Source organism: Triturus cristatus, chromosome 11, assembly GCF_964204655.1.
Source record: "Triturus cristatus chromosome 11, aTriCri1.1, whole genome shotgun sequence".
Classification (NCBI taxonomy): Eukaryota; Metazoa; Chordata; class Amphibia; order Caudata; family Salamandridae; genus Triturus; species Triturus cristatus.
The window spans coordinates 937,361,056-937,369,440 of NC_140594.1; the positions used below are offsets into that span (position 1 = coordinate 937,361,056).

The following is an 8,385-nucleotide window of genomic DNA, read 5'->3' on the forward strand; positions in this document are numbered from 1 at the left end:
ATCGCTTATAGAAAATGTGCTAACAGTGGACTTTTCCATCTGCAGATTATACTGAATGACCACCGGTGGCAGTGTTTCACAACCGAGTTTCTCTGAATTGCCGAGACTGAAGGAAAAAAAAAAAAAAGGAAGTCTTCCGGCATACGGCATCATTTTACCAATTTATATGGTAAGTAAAACTCCCAATCATTCCTTTAGGCATTAAAAAGTTCACAGCATCAGCATGTCCTCACTAGCTTGTAGTGGGAGACTGTGCCTGAATAGAATTTCTGTCAAGCTGAAAGTAATATGGATCACATTGTGTTGGTCATAATAATTCATAAAAGCCCGGCTGTCTCCAACGCTACTAAAGCCTGCTTTAGATCCTGGAACTAGCAATGTTCCATTCGAGCAAATTGCTGCCTTTGAGGCTGAAATGTACTACCTCATTTCAGAACGAGCGTGTTACATTCTCACGGAAGGAAGCTCATTTCACCTCTTCTCCTGCACTCCCTATGTTGGACTCTGATACTCAAGATGGATTGTTAAGGATAATCTGTTTATGTATCGCCATCCGACTTTCAAAAAGGCCCCAGTGCTTTGAGTGGTTCAGAGTCCTTTACCATTCCCCCTCCTACTTGCCTTGTAGTCATGAATACAGATAGTAACCTACTGCATAACTTCTGATCTCATCCTCCTGTGTGGTCAGCTGCCACAAGGACAATTGGTCCAGTGGTGCGCTGACATCATAAAGCTAATCAGATGTTGTCTGACATGAGGGCCACTCTGTTGCCTAGCAAGCTGACATCATAAAGCTAAAGCAAGATGTTGTCGGACATGAGGGCCACTCTGTTGGCTAACAAGCAGTCGGATACATTGATGTTGGTAACTAAATGAGTAGCAGGGTGGACAGGATGTCCAACTGAAAACTAAGATGAAAGAAATTAGGAAAGTTTTTGAGACTTCTCGTTTTGTATCAACGTACGTTTGAGGATAAGAGTCATCTTCACCATTTCTGAAGTGGTGGGAATTGGCTAAAATGGAGATGGTCATTATGCTATTCATAGTTTTTATTATTCCCATGAACTGTGGCATAACCCTTACTCTCAACTTATCAGCTGGCTTAATTGCTACTGGTGTACCATATCCTAAAACAAAAGAAGTGAGAATGGTTCACTGCCACTTGGCTGGCAAAAACATCTATTGATCTATGTCCTAATGTACGCGCTACAGTTGTTTAGAGAGTTTTAGCAAATGAGGCAAGGGATGCAGAGAAGTATGCGAGGATAAAAAGCTAAAATTGAGATTTGATTTTCTAATGAGCTGTTGATTTACACAATAAAAGACTCCATAGTATTGATCTGTTTACCCATTATAAAAATCAAGATTTTTTTGTATTGCTTATAGAAAATGTGCCAACAGTGGACTTTTCCATCTGCTGATTATACTGAATGACCACCGGTGGCAGTGTTTCACAACAGTTTCTCTGAATTGCCGAGACTGAAGGAAAAAAAAAAAGGAAGTCTTCCGGCATACGGCATCATTTTACCAATTTATATGGTAAGTAAAACTCCCAATCATTCCTTTAGGCATTAAAAAGTTCACAGCATCAGCATGTCCTCACTAGCTTGTAGTGGGAGACTGTGCCTGAATAGAATTTCTGTCAAGCTGAAAGTAATATGGATCACATTGTGTTGGTCATAATAATTCATAAAAGCCCGGCTGTCTCCAACGTTACTAAAGCCTGCTTTAGATCCTGGAACTAGCAATGTTCCATTCGAGCAAATTGCTGCCTTTGAGGCTGAAATGTACTACCTCATTTCAGAACGAGCGTGTTACATTCTCACGGAAGGAAGCTCATTTCACCTCTTCTCCTGCACTCCGTATGTTGGACTCTGATACTCAAGATGGATTGTTAAGGATAATCTGTTTATGTATCTCCATCCGACTTTCAAAAAGGCCCCAGTGCTTTGAGTGGTTCAGAGTCCTTTACCATTCCCCCTCCTACTTGCCTTGTAGTCATGAATACAGATAGTAACCTACTGCATAACTTCTGATGTCATCCTCCTGTGTGGTCAGCTGCCACAAGGACAATTGGTCCAGTGGTGCGCTGACATCATAAAGCTAATCAGATGTTGTCTGACATGAGGGCCACTCTGTTGCCTAGCAAGCTGACATCATAAAGCTAAAGCAAGATGTTGTCGGACATGAGGGCCACTCTGTTGGCTAACAAGCAGTAGGATACATTGATGTTGGTAACTAAATGAGTAGCAGGGTGGACAGGATGTCCAACTGAAAACTAAGATGAAAGAAATTAGGAAAGTTTTTGAGACTTGTCGTTTTGTATCAACGTACGTTTGAGGATAAGTCATCTTCACCATTTCTGAAGTGGTGGGAATTGGCTAAAATGGAGATGGTCATTATGCTATTCATAGTTTTTATTATTCCCATGAACTGTGGCATAACCCTTACTCTCAACTTATCAGCTGGCTTAATTGCTACTGGTGTACCATATCCTAAAACAAAAGAAGTGAGAATGGTTCACTGCCACTCGGCTGGCAAAAACATCTATTGATCTATGTCCTAATGTACGCGCTACAGTTGTTTAGAGAGTTTTAGCAAATGAGGCAAGGGATGCAGAGAAGTATGCGAGGATAAAAAGCTAAAATTGAGATTTGATTTTCTAATGAGCTGTTGATTTACACAATAAAAGACTCCATAGTATTGATCTGTTTACCCATTATAAAAATCAAGATTTTTTTGTATTGCTTATAGAAAATGTGCCAACAGTGGACTTTTCCATCTGCTGATTATACTGAATGACCACCGGTGGCAGTGTTTCACAACAGTTTCTCTGAATTGCCGAGACTGAAGGAAAAAAAAAAAGGAAGTCTTCCGGCATACGGCATCATTTTACCAATTTATATGGTAAGTAAAACTCCCAATCATTCCTTTAGGCATTAAAAAGTTCACAGCATCAGCATGTCCTCACTAGCTTGTAGTGGGAGACTGTGCCTGAATAGAATTTCTGTCAAGCTGAAAGTAATATGGATCACATTGTGTTGGTCATAATAATTCATAAAAGCCCGGCTGTCTCCAACGTTACTAAAGCCTGCTTTAGATCCTGGAACTAGCAATGTTCCATTCGAGCAAATTGCTGCCTTTGAGGCTGAAATGTACTACCTCATTTCAGAACGAGCGTGTTACATTCTCACGGAAGGAAGCTCATTTCACCTCTTCTCCTGCACTCCCTATGTTGGACTCTGATACTCAAGATGGATTGTTAAGGATAATCTGTTTATGTATCTCCATCCGACTTTCAAAAAGGCCCCAGTGTTTTGAGTGGTTCAGAGTCCTTTACCATTCCCCCTCCTACTTGCCTTGTAGTCATGAATACAGATAGTAACCTACTGCATAACTTCTGATCTCATCCTCCTGTGTGGTCAGCTGCCACAAGGACAATTGGTCCAGTGGTGCGCTGACATCATAAAGCTAATCAGATGTTGTCTGACATGAGGGCCACTCTGTTGCCTAGCAAGCTGACATCATAAAGCTAAAGCAAGATGTTGTCGGACATGAGGGCCACTCTGTTGGCTAACAAGCAGTAGGATACATTGATGTTGGTAACTAAATGAGTAGCAGGGTGGACAGGATGTCCAACTGAAAACTAAGATGAAAGAAATTAGGAAAGTTTTTGAGACTTGTCATTTTGTATCAACGTACGTTTGAGGATAAGAGTCATCTTCACCATTTCTGAAGTGGTGGGAATTGGCTAAAATGGAGATGGTCATTATGCTATTCATAGTTTTTATTATTCCCATGAACTGTGGCATAACCCTTACTCTCAACTTATCAGCTGGCTTAATTGCTACTGGTGTACCATATCCTAAAACAAAAGAAGTGAGAATGGTTCACTGCCACTTGGCTGGCAAAAACATCTATTGATCTATGTCCTAATGTACGCGCTACAGTTGTTTAGAGAGTTTTAGCAAATGAGGCAAGGGATGCAGAGAAGTATGCGAGGATAAAAAGCTAAAATTGAGATTTGATTTTCTAATGAGCTGTTGATTTACACAATAAAAGACTCCATAGTATTGATCTGTTTACCCTTTATAAAAATCAAGATTTTTTTGTATTGCTTATAGAAAATGTGCCAACAGTGGACTTTTCCATCTGCTGATTATACTGAATGACCACCGGTGGCAGTGTTTCACAACAGTTTCTCTGAATTGCCGAGACTGAAGGAAAAAAAAAAATTGAAGTCTTCCGGCATACGGCATCATTTTACCAATTTATATGGTAAGTAAAACTCCCAATCATTCCTTTAGGCATTAAAAAGTTCACAGCATCAGCATGTCCTCACTAGCTCGTAGTGGGAGACTGTGCCTGAATAGAATTTCTGTCAAGCTGAAAGTAATATGGATCACATTGTGTTGGTCATAATAATTCATAAAAGCCCGGCTGTCTCCAACGTTACTAAAGCCTGCTTTAGATCCTGGAACTAGCAATGTTCCATTCGAGCAAATTGCTGCCTTTGAGGCTGAAATGTACTACCTCATTTCAGAACGAGCGTGTTACATTCTCACGGAAGGAAGCTCATTTCACCTCTTCTCCTGCACTCCGTATGTTGGACTCTGATACTCAAGATGGATTGTTAAGGATAATCTGTTTATGTATCTCCATCCGACTTTCAAAAAGGCCCCAGTGCTTTGAGTGGTTCAGAGTCCTTTACCATTCCCCCTCCTACTTGCCTTGTAGTCATGAATACAGATAGTAACCTACTGCATAACTTCTGATGTCATCCTCCTGTGTGGTCAGCTGCCACAAGGACAATTGGTCCAGTGGTGCGCTGACATCATAAAGCTAATCAGATGTTGTCTGACATGAGGGCCACTCTGTTGCCTAGCAAGCTGACATCATAAAGCTAAAGCAAGATGTTGTCGGACATGAGGGCCACTCTGTTGGCTAACAAGCAGTAGGATACATTGATGTTGGTAACTAAATGAGTAGCAGGGTGGACAGGATGTCCAACTGAAAACTAAGATGAAAGAAATTAGGAAAGTTTTTGAGACTTGTCGTTTTGTATCAACGTACGTTTGAGGATAAGTCATCTTCACCATTTCTGAAGTGGTGGGAATTGGCTAAAATGGAGATGGTCATTATGCTATTCATAGTTTTTATTATTCCCATGAACTGTGGCATAACCCTTACTCTCAACTTATCAGCTGGCTTAATTGCTACTGGTGTACCATATCCTAAAACAAAAGAAGTGAGAATGGTTCACTGCCACTCGGCTGGCAAAAACATCTATTGATCTATGTCCTAATGTACGCGCTACAGTTGTTTAGAGAGTTTTAGCAAATGAGGCAAGGGATGCAGAGAAGTATGCGAGGATAAAAAGCTAAAATTGAGATTTGATTTTCTAATGAGCTGTTGATTTACACAATAAAAGACTCCATAGTATTGATCTGTTTACCCATTATAAAAATCAAGATTTTTTTGTATTGCTTATAGAAAATGTGCCAACAGTGGACTTTTCCATCTGCTGATTATACTGAATGACCACCGGTGGCAGTGTTTCACAACAGTTTCTCTGAATTGCCGAGACTGAAGGAAAAAAAAAAAGGAAGTCTTCCGGCATACGGCATCATTTTACCAATTTATATGGTAAGTAAAACTCCCAATCATTCCTTTAGGCATTAAAAAGTTCACAGCATCAGCATGTCCTCACTAGCTTGTAGTGGGAGACTGTGCCTGAATAGAATTTCTGTCAAGCTGAAAGTAATATGGATCACATTGTGTTGGTCATAATAATTCATAAAAGCCCGGCTGTCTCCAACGCTACTAAAGCCTGCTTTAGATCCTGGAACTAGCAATGTTCCATTCGAGCAAATTGCTGCCTTTGAGGCTGAAATGTACTACCTCATTTCAGAACGAGCGTGTTACATTCTCACGGAAGGAAGCTCATTTCACCTCTTCTCCTGCACTCCCTATGTTGGACTCTGATACTCAAGATGGATTGTTAAGGATAATCTGTTTATGTATCGCCATCCGACTTTCAAAAAGGCCCCAGTGCTTTGAGTGGTTCAGAGTCCTTTACCATTCCCCCTCCTACTTGCCTTGTAGTCATGAATACAGATAGTAACCTACTGCATAACTTCTGATGTCATCCTCCTGTGTGGTCAGCTGCCACAAGGACAATTGGTCCAGTGGTGCGCTGACATCATAAAGCTAATCAGATGTTGTCTGACATGAGGGCCACTCTGTTGCCTAGCAAGCTGACATCATAAAGCTAAAGCAAGATGTTGTCGGACATGAGGGCCACTCTGTTGGCTAACAAGCAGTAGGATACATTGATGTTGGTAACTAAATGAGTAGCAGGGTGGACAGGATGTCCAACTGAAAACTAAGATGAAAGAAATTAGGAAAGTTTTTGAGACTTGTCGTTTTGTATCAACGTACGTTTGAGGATAAGTCATCTTCACCATTTCTGAAGTGGTGGGAATTGGCTAAAATGGAGATGGTCATTATGCTATTCATAGTTTTTATTATTCCCATGAACTGTGGCATAACCCTTACTCTCAACTTATCAGCTGGCTTAATTGCTACTGGTGTACCATATCCTAAAACAAAAGAAGTGAGAATGGTTCACTGCCACTCGGCTGGCAAAAACATCTATTGATCTATGTCCTAATGTACGCGCTACAGTTGTTTAGAGAGTTTTAGCAAATGAGGCAAGGGATGCAGAGAAGTATGCGAGGATAAAAAGCTAAAATTGAGATTTGATTTTCTAATGAGCTGTTGATTTACACAATAAAAGACTCCATAGTATTGATCTGTTTACCCATTATAAAAATCAAGATTTTTTTGTATTGCTTATAGAAAATGTGCCAACAGTGGACTTTTCCATCTGCTGATTATACTGAATGACCACCGGTGGCAGTGTTTCACAACAGTTTCTCTGAATTGCCGAGACTGAAGGAAAAAAAAAAAGGAAGTCTTCCGGCATACGGCATCATTTTACCAATTTATATGGTAAGTAAAACTCCCAATCATTCCTTTAGGCATTAAAAAGTTCACAGCATCAGCATGTCCTCACTAGCTTGTAGTGGGAGACTGTGCCTGAATAGAATTTCTGTCAAGCTGAAAGTAATATGGATCACATTGTGTTGGTCATAATAATTCATAAAAGCCCGGCTGTCTCCAACGTTACTAAAGCCTGCTTTAGATCCTGGAACTAGCAATGTTCCATTCGAGCAAATTGCTGCCTTTGAGGCTGAAATGTACTACCTCATTTCAGAACGAGCGTGTTACATTCTCACGGAAGGAAGCTCATTTCACCTCTTCTCCTGCACTCCCTATGTTGGACTCTGATACTCAAGATGGATTGTTAAGGATAATCTGTTTATGTATCTCCATCCGACTTTCAAAAAGGCCCCAGTGCTTTGAGTGGTTCAGAGTCCTTTACCATTCCCCCTCCTACTTGCCTTGTAGTCATGAATACAGATAGTAACCTACTGCATAACTTCTGATCTCATCCTCCTGTGTGGTCAGCTGCCACAAGGACAATTGGTCCAGTGGTGCGCTGACATCATAAAGCTAATCAGATGTTGTCTGACATGAGGGCCACTCTGTTGCCTAGCAAGCTGACATCATAAAGCTAAAGCAAGATGTTGTCGGACATGAGGGCCACTCTGTTGGCTAACAAGCAGTAGGATACATTGATGTTGGTAACTAAATGAGTAGCAGGGTGGACAGGATGTCCAACTGAAAACTAAGATGAAAGAAATTAGGAAAGTTTTTGAGACTTGTCATTTTGTATCAACGTACGTTTGAGGATAAGAGTCATCTTCACCATTTCTGAAGTGGTGGGAATTGGCTAAAATGGAGATGGTCATTATGCTATTCATAGTTTTTATTATTCCCATGAACTGTGGCATAACCCTTACTCTCAACTTATCAGCTGGCTTAATTGCTACTGGTGTACCATATCCTAAAACAAAAGAAGTGAGAATGGTTCACTGCCACTTGGCTGGCAAAAACATCTATTGATCTATGTCCTAATGTACGCGCTACAGTTGTTTAGAGAGTTTTAGCAAATGAGGCAAGGGATGCAGAGAAGTATGCGAGGATAAAAAGCTAAAATTGAGATTTGATTTTCTAATGAGCTGTTGATTTACACAATAAAAGACTCCATAGTATTGATCTGTTTACCCTTTATAAAAATCAAGATTTTTTTGTATTGCTTATAGAAAATGTGCCAACAGTGGACTTTTCCATCTGCTGATTATACTGAATGACCACCGGTGGCAGTGTTTCACAACAGTTTCTCTGAATTGCCGAGACTGAAGGAAAAAAAAAAATTGAAGTCTTCCGGCATACGGCATCATTTTACCAATTTATATG

At 40.5% G+C, this 8,385-nt stretch overlaps 1 long non-coding RNA gene across 1 annotated transcript in view; it reads left to right on the plus strand.

The window, feature by feature from the left end:
• LOC146785695 (uncharacterized) overlaps nucleotides 1-8,385 on the plus strand; it is an 86,455-nt gene extending 78,070 nt beyond the window's left edge. Inside the window, exons 58-64 of the long non-coding RNA XR_014970762.1 lie at nucleotides 46-169; nucleotides 1,387-1,539; nucleotides 2,755-2,907; nucleotides 4,125-4,278; nucleotides 5,494-5,646; nucleotides 6,862-7,014; nucleotides 8,232-8,385. This is a non-coding gene — a long non-coding RNA (uncharacterized LOC146785695). The remainder of the gene's footprint in view (nucleotides 1-45; nucleotides 170-1,386; nucleotides 1,540-2,754; nucleotides 2,908-4,124; nucleotides 4,279-5,493; nucleotides 5,647-6,861; nucleotides 7,015-8,231) is intronic.